Source organism: Pteropus medius, unplaced genomic scaffold (assembly GCF_902729225.1).
Source record: "Pteropus medius unplaced genomic scaffold, Ma_sr-lr_union100, whole genome shotgun sequence".
NCBI classification, from domain to species: Eukaryota; Metazoa; Chordata; class Mammalia; order Chiroptera; family Pteropodidae; genus Pteropus; species Pteropus medius.
In genome coordinates, this window is record NW_024344377.1 from 3655280 (window position 1) to 3670923 (window position 15644).

At 51.9% G+C, this 15644-nt stretch overlaps 1 protein-coding gene and 1 long non-coding RNA gene across 7 annotated transcripts in view; one reads left to right on the plus strand and one right to left on the minus strand.

Annotated features, from left to right (window-relative positions):
* Positions 1-11763, plus strand: part of LOC120608880 (uncharacterized) — a 14311-nt gene extending 2548 nt beyond the window's left edge. For both annotated transcript variants that reach the window (XR_005654560.1, XR_005654561.1), the window contains exons 2-4: positions 4031-4123; positions 7989-8052; positions 9756-11763. This is a non-coding gene — a long non-coding RNA (uncharacterized LOC120608880). The remainder of the gene's footprint in view (positions 1-4030; positions 4124-7988; positions 8053-9755) is intronic.
* The window catches only part of GRK5 (G protein-coupled receptor kinase 5), a 192765-nt gene that overhangs the window by 113937 nt on the left and 63184 nt on the right, over positions 1-15644 (minus strand). Inside the window, exon 1 of one of the 5 annotated variants that reach the window (XM_039870875.1) lies at positions 6564-6662. The exons of 3 other annotated variants lie outside the window; for them this stretch is intronic. The gene's annotated coding sequence lies outside the window, so the exon portion shown is untranslated. Of the gene's footprint in view, positions 1-2834; positions 3006-6563; positions 6663-15644 lie in introns of those variants that run through there. One more of the 5 variants, XM_039870874.1, reaches the window with a different exon arrangement.

Sequence of the window (15644 nt, forward strand, 5' to 3'; positions counted from 1 at the left end):
CACCGCCATTATCACCACCACCATCACCACCACAACCACTATCACCACCATCACTACCTTCAAAATCACTATCATTGCCACCTTTACCACCACCACCATCATCATCATCACTCCATAACTGCCACCATCGTTGTGACTTTTTATAGATGAGACCTGAGGACACAGAGCTGGCAAGGGACAGACAGCAGGTCTCAAGACAAGGTCTTCTGACTCCAAGTTCAGCTATTTCTCCACCCTACTACTACTCTTCCCCAACACACACACACGCGTGCGTGCGCGCACACGCACGCGCACACACACACACACATGCGCGTGCACACGCACACACACATACACTACTTCCTCATCAGTGTGATGGCAGCATCTCTCCCAACATTTGCCAGAGGGTAGCACAGGGAAGTCACGTAGGAGGCTGCATGATTTGGCCCCTTTACCTCTCCGACCTCACCTGCTACTACTCCCTCCTTTATTCACTCCACTCTAGCTGCACCCTCCTCCCCATCTCTCCCAAACACCCAGTCACCTTCCCACCTGAGGACCTTTGCTCTAGCTCAGGAGTTGGCAATTTTTTCTGTAAAGGGCCAGGCGAAATCTCTGGGTCACAGACAATATGCAAACAAATGAACACAGCTATATTCTAATAAAACTTTATTATATAAGTAGGCAGCAGACTGTCGGCCCCAAGGATTTGGCCCTGGGTGGGAGCCGGGGAGCGGGGTTCCCTGTTTGCCTGAGTTTATCCGCTCTGGCTGTTCTCTCTGCCCGGAACCCTTTCCTTCTCCTTGGGAGAAGACACCCTCAGCGTCAGCACATTCGCCCCTTTAGGTGTTTGCACAAATGCTACTTTCTCCATGAAGCAACCCTAACCACTTTTTTTTTCACCTAATGAATAATTTATTGAAGTAAAGTTCAAATAACATAAAATTAACTACCTTAAAGTGAACGATTCAGTGGCATTTAGTACCTTTGCAATGTGCGGCCACCACCTCTAAGACAGTTTCATCTCGTTAAAGTAACACCTGTCGGTCACCATTTTTCACGCTACAACCTGTACCCAGCCACTACCCCACCTCTCCTGAGCCTTCTGCCTTTCTTTTACTTTTCGTTTTTAATTTCTACTGCCATTCTCATCTTGTAACATTGCACGCGGCTTGTGGGTGCCGTTTATTGCTCATCGCCTGTCTCGGCCCCTCCGTCCATTAGAATGTAGGCTCTGGGAGCACAGAGATCTCCGTTTTCTTCCCTGCTGCCTCCCAAGCACCCGGAACAGTGCTCGGCACATAGTAAATGCTCCACAAATTGTTGGTGAGTAGATGGATAAATAGACGGAGAGGCAGGACCAAAAGGGAAAAGGTTTCCAAATGGAGTTTAAACGAACAAACAAAAAACTCATATCACACACCATAGTCTTTTCTGAGCCTTTGTTTTTCCTCTTGAAAAAGGGAGCCTAGCCACCTTCCCTGGGAGGGGCAGGGTGCACACAGCGCCTGGCTCAGGTGTGCCCCCTCCCATCTCCCTGTGTCGGTTATGCCAACTGGACCAAGAACCCCTTCTCCTAGGGCAGGGTGGGACTTCTGACTCCTCCACCAGATGGGCAGGGTTGGACTTGACTCCTCTGTCCACGAGCTGAGTGACCACAGGCCACCTCCACAACCTCTCTGAACCACAGTTACCAAATTGCTATGATAACCAAACGCCCTCTGAAAGGGTCAGACTCAGAGCACGTTCAAAGCCCTAGCCCGGTGCCTGGCACTGGGCAGGCGTTAACATGCATCGAAGCCCTCGCGCCCCCCATCCCGGCTCCCCGAGCCTTCCCTCCCTGTGGCTCCCCTCCTTTCCTCTGTCCCCCAGTCTCTTTAGGAGTTCAGAGAACATTTCCTTCGTGAGAAAACAGACCCCCATCCTCCTCTTGCAAATACTAATGACTTTCTTAAAAATGTCCTTTCCAAAGAAAATCATTTTTCAAATGTCTGTTTGGGGCTTACTATGCTTTGTCCACACCGGTTTTCACAGTTGAGAAAGCTTGGCCACAAAAATTAACTTTTCATTGCAAAAGTAATCCCTTCTTTCAGTACAGCCCAAATTTGGTCACTTTTGTCTCCGCTATGTTTTCTCTGGGTTAATAAGAAGAGAAAGCAGGGCGGGGTGAGAGAGAGGCGAGCCGACACGAGAAAAGCCGCTGGCCGTCGTGAGCTGGCCCCTGCAGCATAACTGTGGCTATTCTGTTGGAGAAATAAACAGGACTATTTGCTCATGAGAAAATGCCCCAATTTTTCATGGGCTATTCGTAAAAATATTTGTATTTCCCTGTGAGTAATAACGACTTCTGCTGTCCCCAGAATTTTTGCATCACCTACTTAAAAGAAGCTGAACGGACTCTTTAGAAATCCTTTCCAGTTGAATCCATCCAGCAAGCTGGTATGCTCTCATGGAGATCTGGCTGTGTGTGCAGACGCGTGGGGAGGTCTGAGGTGCAGGGAGGTAAGGGGGAGCCAGGCCCTGGCTTCAGCTCCATTATCTTTGAGTCTCAAGACGCCACGGCAAGGTGGGTTTATTTCACAAAGGAGGAAACAAGCTCAGAGAGGTCAAGTCACCCAGCGCCTAAGCTGGGATTTGAACCTAAGACTACCTTCCCAGAGGTCCGTGAGGCTGACATAGAGGTAGGTCGAGGGACAGATGAGAACTGGGCCCTGACAAAGTCCCCCCAAAGTCTGAGGCCATCGAAGCACAAAACTAGCACAACACAGAGGCACCTGTAGAGAAAAAAGTTTCTAGCGCAGAGGTGAAGTCTCCCAAACAGAGGTTCCAGAAGAGAGTTTTCGATTCCCACCTACCTTCACCCAAGGCATGTTCTTCCCCTCTCAACAAATGGCACCACCATTCACCCAGCCAAAAACCTAGGTGTCATCCTGACTCCATCCTCCCAGGACCTCTGTGGTAAACAGCCTCCACAATGGCCCCAGTGATTCTTGCCTCCTGGGACTCACAGCCTGTGTAGTCCCCGCCCACACTGGACCTGTGTAGCCAACGGGATGCACAGAAAGGACGGAGTTTGACTCTGAAGCTGAGTCATGTAAGGCACGGTGCCTCCTGCCCTGCTCTCTCGTGGATCACTCACTCTGAAGGAAGCCAGCTGCCATGGTGTGAGGACACTCAGCAGCCCTACGCTGAGGCCCACGCGGGGAGGAGCTAAGACCTCCTGCAAACAGTCAGCACTGACTTGCCAGCCATGTTAGTGAGCCCCGTCAAAAGTGGATCTTCCAGTCTGTCAGGCCTTCAGGTGATGACAGCTCCGACTGTCTTGACAGCAACCTCACGAGAGACCCTGAGCCAGGGCCACCCAGCTAAGCCACTCCTGAATTCTGACCCACAGAAACCATGAGATGATAAATATTTCTTATCGTTCTAAGCTGCCAAGTTTTGAGAAATCTGTTACACCGCAATAGCTGATTAACACTGTCTTCCACCTGCAACCATCCACCAGGTCCTATGGATTCTATTTCCAAATGACATACTGACTCTGCCATCTCCCTTCCCCTCCACAGCCACTGTTTTGGTTCAGACCACCGTCACATCTCACAGGGTGACCGTAGCAGCCTCCTGCCCGGCCTCCCTTTCTCCATCTGGTTCCTCTGTAACCCACTGTCCATTGCAGCCTGTGGCATTCTACAAAAGCAACGGCTCCCCATGGCTCTTGGGATAAAACCTGAGCTCTGCCATAACCCACACAGGCCCTGCAGGCTGCAGCCCACCTACCTCCCTCCCCAGCCTCAATTGGTTCACCCACAGCAGCCACACTGGGCTGCCTTTTGTTCCTCAAATACACCAGTTCTCCCCGATTCTGAGCCTGGGTGCTGGCTGTTTCTTCTACCTAAAATGCTCTTCCCTTTGGTTTCCAGCTGAGAAGTCACTTCCTCAGGGAAGGCTTCGCAGACTACGCTGTCTAGGGGATGGTCCCCATCACCACATCATGTTTATTCCCTGTACAAACTGCAATGACCAACATTATTTTATTCATTTATCTTTTCAGCTTGTGTATTGTCATCCCAGCCTCTCCACCCCTTAGAAGGTTACTCCTTGAAAGCTGACACCATGACTGGACCCAGTGCCCGGCACCCAGCAGGTATGCGATGAAATGTTGTCCAATGAATGAATGAATGAATGAATCCCGTCTTAATGCAACCCCAGAAAAATCTCTTATCATTTCAGAGCTTGAAATGTCCACCAAGGAACCCATTAACTAACTTCCTGTGTGCTCCTGAAAGTCCCTTCTCCTCTCTGGGCCTCAGTTTCCCCAGAGGAGAAGCTGGGCTGATGAGCTCTTAGGTCCTATGGATCCTTGTGATGGGTCCATGAGCAATTAAGCTATATTCTTAGGAAAGTAAAAGAACCCCATTTTTTTGTGCTCCTGGATGGGACCAGAGGGCCTCATCTTGGGTTCTATACAGCTGGCACTTCATTCTTAAAGATCAGCTCGAACAAGCATCTCTGTGAAAAAAAACTGCCTTCTCTCAGGCTGTTTAAATCTCTGACCCAGTAAAGCCCATGGGCTATTCTACCATGAGCACAGCTCTGCATCTGAGGATGAACCAGGGTACCTGTGTCCCCTGCAAGGCCCTGGGGGGTAGCCCCACCACCTGCTACCTCAGACCTTGGCCCTGACCATGATTGTTCAGCCCACAAAGATGTGCTGGGCAGATGGTGCAGAACACACACTAGCTGATCACTCACTGGGGATCAATGTTGGTGACTAGAGAGGTAGTGTCCAGCTGTGGACTTACAGAGGCAGGGTCTATGCTGGAGTCCCAGGCCCCCCTTGACCTTTTCCCCTCTGTACCTCCACCTCCTAATAATTCCCATTACACAGCAAACAGGAGCAAGGCATTTGGGCTTACAAAATCTTCCTCTAAAATGCTTCTTTAATTGTGAAATGGCCAAGGAAGGTTCTATTAGGGAGACTAGATTTCTACTCCTAGGAATTCAGAATCGAATTTCAATACAGAAATGAAAGCCGACTGCAAGGAAATGAGTGTCAGAACACGGTGTGTTAGCTTCCTGTTGATGCTGTAACAAATTACCACAAATCTAATGGCTTAAAGTACCATGAATTCATTATCTTAACATCCTGGTAGTCAGAAGTCTGAAATCAGATTCACTGGGGGAAGAATCAAGGTGTCGGCAGGGCCGGTTCCTTTGGAATGCTCTTGGGAATAATCGGTTCCCTGGCCTTTCCCAGCTTCTAGACATGCCAACATTCCTCGGCTAGTGATTCCTTCCCTCCGTCTTCAAAGCCAGCAGTCTGTGGTTGAGTCTTCCTCAACCTGCATCACTCTGACCCCCTTTTCTATAGTCAAATCTCCCTCTGCCCTCCTCTTATGAGAACCCCTTGTGATTACGTTGGGCTCACCTGGATAATCTAGAATAGCACCCCCATCTCAAGGTCCTTAACTGAATCATATCTGAAAAGTCTCTTTACCAGGTAGGTAACATATTCCCAAGTTGCAGTGATTTGGATGTCTACATTTTGGGGAGGCCATTATTCGGCCTACCACAGTGATGATTAAGACCACATTTCCAAGGTCAGACGGACTGGGTTCAAATCCTAGCTGTCTCATTTACTAGCTGTGTGACTGTGAGCAAGTTACTCAACCTCTCTGTGCTTCAACTGACTCCTCTGTAACCTCATGGACATAGGAGTCCTGAGCTAATGCATGCAAAAGCACTCAGCACAGTGACTAAAGCTCAGTACAAGAGGGCTGTAATTATCTTCTCTCCATCAGACTCAGAACTGACTGACGTCAGAACTGGGAGGGACCTTGGTGATCACCCAGCCCTGCCCCTCAATTAACAGCTGGGGCCATAGAGACCCAGAGAGGAGAGTGAGTCACACAGGTCCCACAGCATTTTCTCACGCAATTCCCAGTACCCTCTAAGCACCACCAGGCACAGACTAGTCCCAAGGAGGGTCCAGCAAGGCAGAGGCCACGGCCCCCCAGCGTCCTGCATGCTGCCCTGCACCTGGTAGATGCTGGAAGACACTGCAGCCAGCAAGTCACAGGCAGGGGGCGGGAAGTGCTCCCTAGCAGAACGTCTGCAGGAAGCACCTGCCGGTTGCAGCCACCTCCCCCGCCAGAATCCCACGGCCGCCATTCCCATCCCACCCACCAGGCTCAGAGGCCAGAGATGGACACTATATATCTTTCCCCAGGAGAGGTCAACAAGACTAGTGTTAGCTAGGGACATAGAGACCCATGTTCAGGGCCAAGGTAAAGTGTTCTGGGCTGCAAACGTCAGCCAGGCCCCTCGCTCCTTCCCTTTGGGCCTCTGTTTCCACATCAGAAAAGCAAGGTCCTGGGCCAGACGTGTGGCCCTCGGCCTGCAGTTCATGTTTTCAGGGTCCAGGAGCCACTGACCAAGTTTTGGAGAGTCGTACAAGGACACAAAGCTGAAACAGATGCCTAACATGCTGGTCTGGGCACGGAAGTTCATCGGCGTGTGCAGTAGAGGCTGAACAGACCCGCTCAGAGGTGTCTGTGATTAACGAAATGGGGGAAGTGACTCACCTCACGCAGATGGCCTATGTAGCAGGCAAATTCCTCCACAGAAGGGGAGAGGAATCACCACGGGTCCTTGGCAGACGATCAACGAGGCTCTGCTGCTTCCAGCCACAGAGGGCTGACTCACCCTGAAGGCTTTCCCCTCCCACAAATCTGGCCTAGGCAGGCACTGCCCCCGGGGGTTCAGTCTCCCCCATCACACTGTGCTCCCGCTGACACCCAGGATGCCTAGAAGGCCTTCCCAAAACCCAGGAAATGGCTCTTCCCATGGTCTCAGGGGCAGCTGAGAACAGACTTTCAAGCAGAGAGATGCTCCAGGTAGGGTGGGCTCCAGAGCAAAAGCCGGGCCTGCGCGCGCTTCCGCACTGGGAAAGTTCTATCCTGCCTCAGGGCCTTTGCACACGCCACTGCTGCTACCAGATACACACTCCCAGCATCATTTTTAAAATGAAATATTTCACGCTTAAAGAGAATCAAAAATTTAAAAACGTACATCCTTGCTGGTTTTGTGGAACTCTTTCATTCATCCACTCTCTGTTGACATCCATGCGGGTTATTATTTCCAGATTTTTACCGTCACAGACAAGGTGCTTTGAGCACTCTGACGTACACCCTCCCACTCCACCTGGCCCAGTCTTCACGTCTCAGCCAGTGACACATCATTCCCTGGACCCCTCCTCACCAATCCGAGAGCTATGTCTCCGCGTTTCTCTCCCGTCACTCTCGTCTTTGCACAATTTGTGTCTTTATTGGGTTCCCATCCAAGAGTATAGGGACCATGCCCCTTTTGCTCACCTGCGACCAGTGACCAGTGCCTAGGACACTGCCTGGCACACAGTAGACCTCAATAAGTGTCTACAGATGAGTGAGTGAGTGAACGCATGAGCAGAGGCACTGCCCAGAAGCTGGCTATTTGTGTTCCTTTCCACCCACGACTCAGAGATGACCCTGGCACATCGGAGCCCTTGGAGCTGGAAGGTCAGAGGCTCTCAGCGCCGAGCACGAAGTGAGGATCAGACCTTCATCCGGCTTCCCCGAGGGCTCCCTGCAGCCAAGGGCTCCCTGCGGCCGATGCCCGGCCCTGCTCTGCCACGCAGGTTTGGGGAACTCGCTTCCCAAGGCCACGCCCAGTTGAGAAGCAGCTGCTCTGGGAATCCAGGGACCTGGGCCAGGGGCTGCACCTCATTTGTCTCATCCCTGAGTGCCTGGAATAGACCAGTCCCCACCTGCGGGCCACACCTGACCTTGGGGTCAGGCCAAGGAGCCCAGCCAGGCAACGTGTCTGCACTGCTATCAGTCACTTAGGGTCGGTTTCCAACACTTCAAGAGAACCAGTTTTTCTAGATATGAAAAATTGGAGGATGGGGAGCCCAAGGTAATAATAATAACAATAACACGTTAGCTGCTGTAACTGAGCGATGCTCCTTACAGGCCGACCTCTCAACCTTCCCCACCACTCGACGAGGAAAGTCTCGCGTGAGGAAACTGAGGAATGGTGAGCCATTCTTTCCTCGCTTTGGGAGGTGCTGGGGCCTTAACCCAGCTGGCTTAGGGACCAGCCAATGATGCAGGCTGGAGACAAAGGGACAGACAGACACACACGGACAGACCATGACATGGTAAATGATGGTATTCTAGAAAGACAATGGGCAGTCCATCCCAGCCTCTCCTGCCGTGGAGCTGCCAGGTGCTGTATCAGAAGTCTACCCTCCAGGCACCCAGCACAGAGCCGGGTTCAAGTCCCGGGTGTCGACCTTTTTAGCTATGCGGCCTGTTTTCTTCTCTGCGAGATGGGCTAATGCTCGCTGGATGGGGAAGCCATTCAGCACTACTGCATCCTGGTGGCTGTGCAAACTGCCAAGCGCAGAGGGGCATCAAACGTCATTCCTAGTCCTGGACCTGCTCTGCCCCCTTCAAGGGTCAGGACACTAAACCCTGGGGATGGAGATGGAGGCATTACTCGCCTCCCCACACACGCGGCTGAACGCCTTCTGAACAGAGGCTGCCAAAGGGCACCCATGCACGGGTCCCAGCACCACAGAGGGCACAGGACGTGACCGTGCAGGGGAGGGGAGGCCCCCCAGGGACCCAGGGTGGGGCACAGCCACAGCCGCCACAGCCACTCAGCCGGCCCCTGCTTCCTGCGCTCCCCGCCCTGGGGCTCCGTAGTCTGAGAGGAAGCCTGCCTGCCTTCTGCTCTCTGTCCTTCTGACACGCCTGCTTCCTCAGGGCACATGGCTTTTTATTTTGATTTCTCTCTCCTCCAACTCATCACAGCCTGTATTCTGAGTCCCTGGAGCTGGGCTCAGTCAGGGCCTGGCCAACATCCCCCAGAAGCCACAGCCTGCCTGTTTGAGAGGCAGAGGGAGCTTCCTGGGCCTCCACACATGAATTAAGTTGTCATCTCCTGCTTAATTCTGACCCCAGCCCATGAGCTTTGTTCCCCATGCCCATTTCAGAGGTGAGGACACGGAGGCTCAGCACCCTGCCTTGGGCCACGCAGGCACGGGAGAGTGCGGATTTCAGCCTGGGTCTCTCAGCCTTTCAAAGGTAAATGCCTCAGTGGAGGCCAGTGCTGTCTAAAGCAAGCCACACAGGCAACTTAAAACTGGCTGGCGGCCACAGGAGAAAGGGGAAAAGAAACGAGCGAAATTAATTTTAGTAACATATTTAATTCAATGTATCTAAAATATTATCTCTGTAGCTCGTAATCAGTATAAGAAATTGTTAATGAAACAATTTACATTTTTTTCATACTAAGTCTTTGAAATCCAGTTTTATACACTTATAGTGCATCTCAGTTCGGACTGGCCACATTTCAAGGGCTCCATGGCCACATGTGGTGAGTGGTTTACTGGCTGGGATGGCCACTCACTAGCAGGGTGACCTTGGGCCACACACTCTATGAGCCCCGGTGTCCACACCTACGGAATGAGAATAATGTACTTTGCCACTTGGGGTTGTGAATAAATGAGAAAACTCATGTATGGCTCTTAGCTCAGGGCGAGAGCTCAATCAGCAGTAGCTCTGGCTATTGTCCTGCTGTTGCCATCACTGAGGACCAACCACTCAGCCCTGTGCTTTTCCACCCTATGCTCATTTCTCCCTGGACTCATCCACCAGGGCTGCCTCTCGGGCATTAAACGCAGCCCAGACGAATCACCAAACTCTGAGTTTTCCAATTCCCCCTGATTCCAGGTAACACCACACCATCCGGGAAAGTAGCTGGAGTCAACCCCTCCAGGTGGGATAATGGACACCTCCAGGCACCACGCTGGCACTTCAGGGAAAAGAAGAATCCTGGGTCTGCCTGGAAAAAGGACACCCCGCACAGTGCGACCCTGGCAGGCGAGTGAATCCCAGGAGCCCTAGCGAGCCTCAAACCCAGAAGACATCGGAGTTCTCTTTGCCTCCTCCGCCTCACATCCCACACTAGGTGTTCCGAAGTCTGTGGGCTCTACCCCAAATCACAAGCCAGTCCCCTCCGTCTGTCTCCGTGGCTGCCGGCCTGGATGTCCTCTTGCTACTCAACCAACCAGCCTTCTCCTTACTTGTCCACTTCCATCTTCACCTCCCTTGAGCCATCTCCACCCAGCAGCCAGGGTTATCCAGATCCAAATCGAATCGTGGCGCTCTCTCACTTCAAGTGCTCCAACGACCTCCACAAGCTTAAAATAACGTCCAAAGGCCTCGCGCACCCCAGCCCCACACCCCAGGCCCACTACTCCAGAATCCTGGCTTCCTCCCGTTCCCATGTAGACTTCCTGCTCATTCCCACCTCCATGCCTTTGCTCCAGGAATCCCCTGCCCCGACGTCCCATGCTGGCTACTTTCTGACACCTCTGTCTCCAGTCACATGCCCCATTCATGGAGGCTCACTGGGCCCCCTCTAAAGTGACAGCATCACCTACAGAGTCTATCTCTTTCTATTATCTAATGCTGCTTTATCTCATTGACTCCACAGTATTCATCACTATCAGGAATTATTACTGTTTATGTATTTATAGGGCGTTTATTTCTACATGACATCTTTTTTGCTTCGTGGCTAATGCCAGTCTACTCCCCCCACCCGAGGGCAGGGATATCGGCTGCCTTGGTCACTGCTGATCCTCGGAGTCCAGACAATGCCGGACACACCCTCCTACTCACTGAGCAACCTTGGGAGGGTCACAGACCCCACCGAGCCTTGGACTCCCCTGCTGTGGAATGCCGCCTCCCATGAGGGGACATGGGTGGAGGGACAGGGGTGCCAGGGAAGGAGGAAAGGAGCAGATGCTATCGCCACCAGAACCACCTTTGCCCCAATGACAGTGTCCATAAGCAGTGGCGGGCAGGTAAGGCGTTGGCCACCCTGGTGACAGGTGGCTCCCCTAGAGGCCCATGGCAGAGGCCCTGGGAAACCCCAGACCTTTGATTAAAAGGAGCCTCACAGGCCCCACCCTCTCCTCAGGATCTCGGGCTCTGCTCAAACACCTGGACAGTTCTGCTTTCTGGCCCCAAGAAGTATTTACATTTTGATTAAGACTGGTTTTAAGCCACCAGGTAGTCTGGCCTGAGGCCGATACACCCCAGCCAGTCCAACTGTAATAACAAAGTGCACTGGGGGGGGCAGGTAACGAGCATAGGAAGCAGGGAGGAATGAACCACATTTCCAGTGGACCCCCAACCCTGCCCTCTGCCTTAAGCCACCTGTTAGCGAAAAGGAACAACCAGCTCTTGTGAACAGAGGTGGTAAGGACTCCAGTGAGCCCTGCAGTTCAGCCTTGGAAATAAACACACAGGGCAAGGAGCATGGGGCACCCCAACCAAACTGGCTGCAAGGAGATGGGCCACCCTCCTGCCAGGTGGTGTCTCACCCTGGAAGCAAGAAGTGAGTCTTCCAAACTGGGGATGTGCACCAAGTCACAATTTTATGCTGTTGGATGTATTCCGAGGATTCCACTGACAACCTACGATTGTGAGACCTTAGGAGGCTGGGAGTGAGCTCAGTTAATTTATTTTACCACCTTCAAGTCTCCTTGAAAGTATGATTCTGGAAGCAGCAAACTATACCCTAAAGGTATGTGGACTCCTGAATTCAAAATACAGTAGACCCCCTTATCCATGGTTTCAATAACCCTTGGTCTATCAGTCTGAAAACAGTAAATGAAAAATTCCAGAAATAAAAAAACAGCTCATGAGTTTTAAATTGTGTCCAGTTCTAAGTAGCATGATGAACTCTCATGACGTCTCGCTCTGTCCACCCCAGGGTGTGCATCATCCCTTTGTCCAGCACCCCAACGCTGTAAACCTACCTGCCCATTAGTCACTTAGTGGCCTTCTCAGTTATCAAACCATCTGTCCCAGTATCACAGTGCTTGTGTTCAAGTAACCCTTATTTTACTCACTAATGGCCCCAAAGTGCAAGAATGGTGATGCTGGCAATTTGGATATACCAAAGAGAAGCCACAAGCTTTATCACAGGTATGTATATACAGGGAAAAAACATAATACATATAGAGTTCAGAACTATCCATTGTTTTAGGCATCCACTGAGGGTCTTGAAATGCATTCCCTGTGGATAAGGGAGGCTACTGTAGCCACTGGGCAAGACACATCCCATCACTCACCCCGTCACCCCACCTGCAAAGAGAAAAGTCCAGGCAACTAACAAATGTTTCTAAAAGACATCTTTTCTTCATTTCTGGGTCCTTTCATAGGAAGTCAAGTTTCCTAGGCAGAAAGCAGGATTCTGTTTGTACCACTTGGAGCTATAATGGCAAAAAAATTCCGTTAGGCCTGTGAGCTCCAAACAGAGAGCAGTGGCTGCTGAAGTTCTGGGACTCAAGATAAGGTTCAGGGTCAGCAGATGGGAACGCCATAATTAATTAGCACTGTCTGCCACTGGCACAGGCAAGGGAATAATTCTATGCATGTTACATGTTTCCCATTTAGGGCTTAGCTAAAAAGCAAAACCAGCAGTGGGAATTCAGAAAACCCAGGATTTAATTGGTAAGGAAACATGGTCAAATAACTCCAGAGGTGAGCTGGGAACTCTTGGAGGACAAAGAGAGAGAGCCACTGGCAATTTCTAGGGCGAAGGGACAAATCACTCCCAGAAAGATCAAGGCACTTCCTCAGCAGCTATTAGATGGGACATGTCCTAGAGCTACCCCCATCTGGGCTGTCACCCAACCCACGATCCACTCCCAGCTCCTCAGAGAGACATTTGCAGGAAATGGAGGGGCGTTTGACCTTTAGGGCCCAGAAATAAATGCACAGTTATGAACCCAGTTTGCTGCTGCACTGGGGAGGTGATGGAGGGTTTGGGTCTCCCCGATGACAGATGTCCCATTTAAAGACAAGGGAAAAGGAGCAGCTGGGACATAGAATGTTCCATTAGTAGGCATCCATTAGTTAGGGCTGTGCAGGATTGGGGTTTACAGCAAGAGAAAAGAAGAGGCCTGCCTGGCAGAGCACTGCTGGCACTTTTTTGGGACAAAGAAGGCACCGCTGCCTGTTTCTATCTCAACATGAGGCCTGAGGAAAAGGCTCCCAACGTGACTGCCAGAGGCAGCCTTCCCAGGAAAGCCGACCCCAGTGGAGGATTCTAGCTGGGTTCACAGTCTGAGAGTCACGGCTAACTAAGGAAGGGCTTAGAGAGGAGCAACACAGATATTTACAGAGTCAGAAGGAGGGTGAGTTCAAGGAGGCCGGCATCCCTCAGCCGGTGGGCCAGGGGCAACTTCTAAGGAAAGTAAGTTACCTCCCAGGGGAGCAAAGGAGAGAGTTTCCATTTACACAGAACAAAAGAACATGGGGAAATTACGTTCTGCTGTATCACAGGGAATTAACGTGAGATAGGGGGAAAGTTCCGGAACATATCACACTAATTTAGAGGCGGCGGCTCACAGCGCGGCGTCTCAGGGTGTGGGGTGTGGAGATGTGGGGGGAGCGGGGGGCTCCAGTCCACCTCTGCTGAAGTGCATGACCTGGGCTCCCTTCTCTGTAAGACGGGAGGAACCGCCCCACCTACGTAGCTCACGGGGGCCGTGAACATCGATGTGTGCGGCAGGCAGTGGAATACGACGCAGCAGCGAGAACAAACCCACTGCCACTACGTGCGGCCACATGGCTGAGTCTCAAACACCGGGCTGAGTAAAAGAAGCCACGAGTGAAAAGCAGACATTGTACGACGCACTCATCTGGAGTTCAAGGCTAACCACTTTGGGGCAGACCGTGAGAGGAGGGGGCTCCAGGGGCTTCCGTGATGTGTGAGCTTTGTGAAAACCCATCCAGCGGTACATGAAGGTTTCTGTACTTTCCCACGGATGCTACACCTCAATAAAAAGCTCATCCCCAAAACTGTCTGGAAGTCTTTTGTAAACCCCTAGGTCAAGATGTCAGTATCAGGGAGTGCTCTAAAACATAACTGCTCTCTGTCTCCTAGAAGAGAAAGGCAGGCGAGATAACCCCCCGAAGTCCCGGTGCACCCTGTGGTTTGGGGGAAACTGGGGAACCTCGTCCTCTCTCTGAGACTACGAGTGTGACGCTGGGCAGGTGTCACTGTGTAGGCGACAGCAGGGGCCACCTCTGCCCTTCGCCAACTGCACGTCGATGTCTTTCTCCAGACTGAGGTCCCCCTCCATACAGACCGCTCACTGGTTCTTGGACCCACACTTCTCTTGCCAAGGCTCACTCTGTTATGCAGGCAACTGCTAGCCACGCCGACTCATGACTAAGTGTCAAACCCTGTGGCTGGCCCTCTGGAAGGTAACGCACTGGTCTTCAAATAAACCGAACGTCAGTTTTGCACCCTACAAAAAGGAAAATTTATATTCTCCTTCCTCACAGGCCCACTTCCTGTCACCTCTCAATTTTAAAAACACAGTTGTCATCTTGTAGAAACTCATGGTGCAGCGGCACCTAGGCTCCGAGGGCACACAGATTTTTCCATTCTTCAGTGACATTTTCCTTTAGGGAGATCGACACGAAATTTAAAGAAAAATCTAAAGTCCCAGCATTTGCGATGGGCTGCTCATTGCCACTGGAGCTAAGCACGCTGTGAGGATAAAGGGCTGCTTTAAGATGTCTGCCTTAATGGGGGGCACGGTGGCACTCTGCAAAGGGCTCTGTCACCATGTCACCATGAGGTTAGCCGCACCTTCAGCCCATCCCTCCTCTTGTCTGATCTTCACTGATAAAATGAGAGCTTAGCTAGACTGGTTGTTTTCAAATTGTCTCACTGGGACCCCACAGGTTCCCACGGGGAACCCCTCAGGAAGTGTTAATGGAGGGCGATTTCATTTGAACAATAGGTTTTTAAGACACCTACACAAGTTTGGAAACTACTGAATTAGGTGAACCTGCTGAAAGAAGAACAGGATTCTATCACGGTATGAAAGCACCTCAGCCTCTGTCAGAAACCTACTCCTTATTCATCTATTCACCCCGTTGGCCAATAAACACCTACCATTCTGGGCACTGAAGATGAAAAAGGAGATGCGGCCTGGTCCCAGCACCCCAGGAGCTCCCAGGGGTGGTGGGAAGCGGATGAGTGGCCCGTTAGGAAGTCAGACTTGAGGAGGTGGGATTGCAGCCCACAGGGAGGGCCGGGGAGGCTCCATGGCGGAAAGACTGCAGTGGGCCGGGAGCGGGCAGTGTGCTGGGGATGAGCGCTATTCCTGGCAGCGGGAACAGCGTGTGCAAAGGCACAGTGACGAGAGCGCAAGGCTGAACAGACCAAAGCTGGGAACCGTGGCAGGGGCCGCGGGATGGGGTCCAGGGAGCACCCTGTGGAAGCCGACCTGACTGTTCTCAATAACAGGATTTGGGGACTGAGGGAGAGGGGAGCCTGGACAGGCCATCTGTGGAGGCAGGGCGCAGAAGAGGAGTCCATCAGGAGAAGACAAAAACCATGAAGCCCATTGGAAATGCTGAGTTTGTGGAGCCCAGGACGTCCAGACAGAGACAATGGTGTCCGGAGAGAGATCTGGGCGGGAGGTGAAGAGAGATGCGATGGGGTCAGGATGGTGGGGAGCACGGGCCTGGAGCTGGCTCTTCTTCCACTGACCGGGACTGGGACCTGCATAAGAAGCCCCAGCTTTC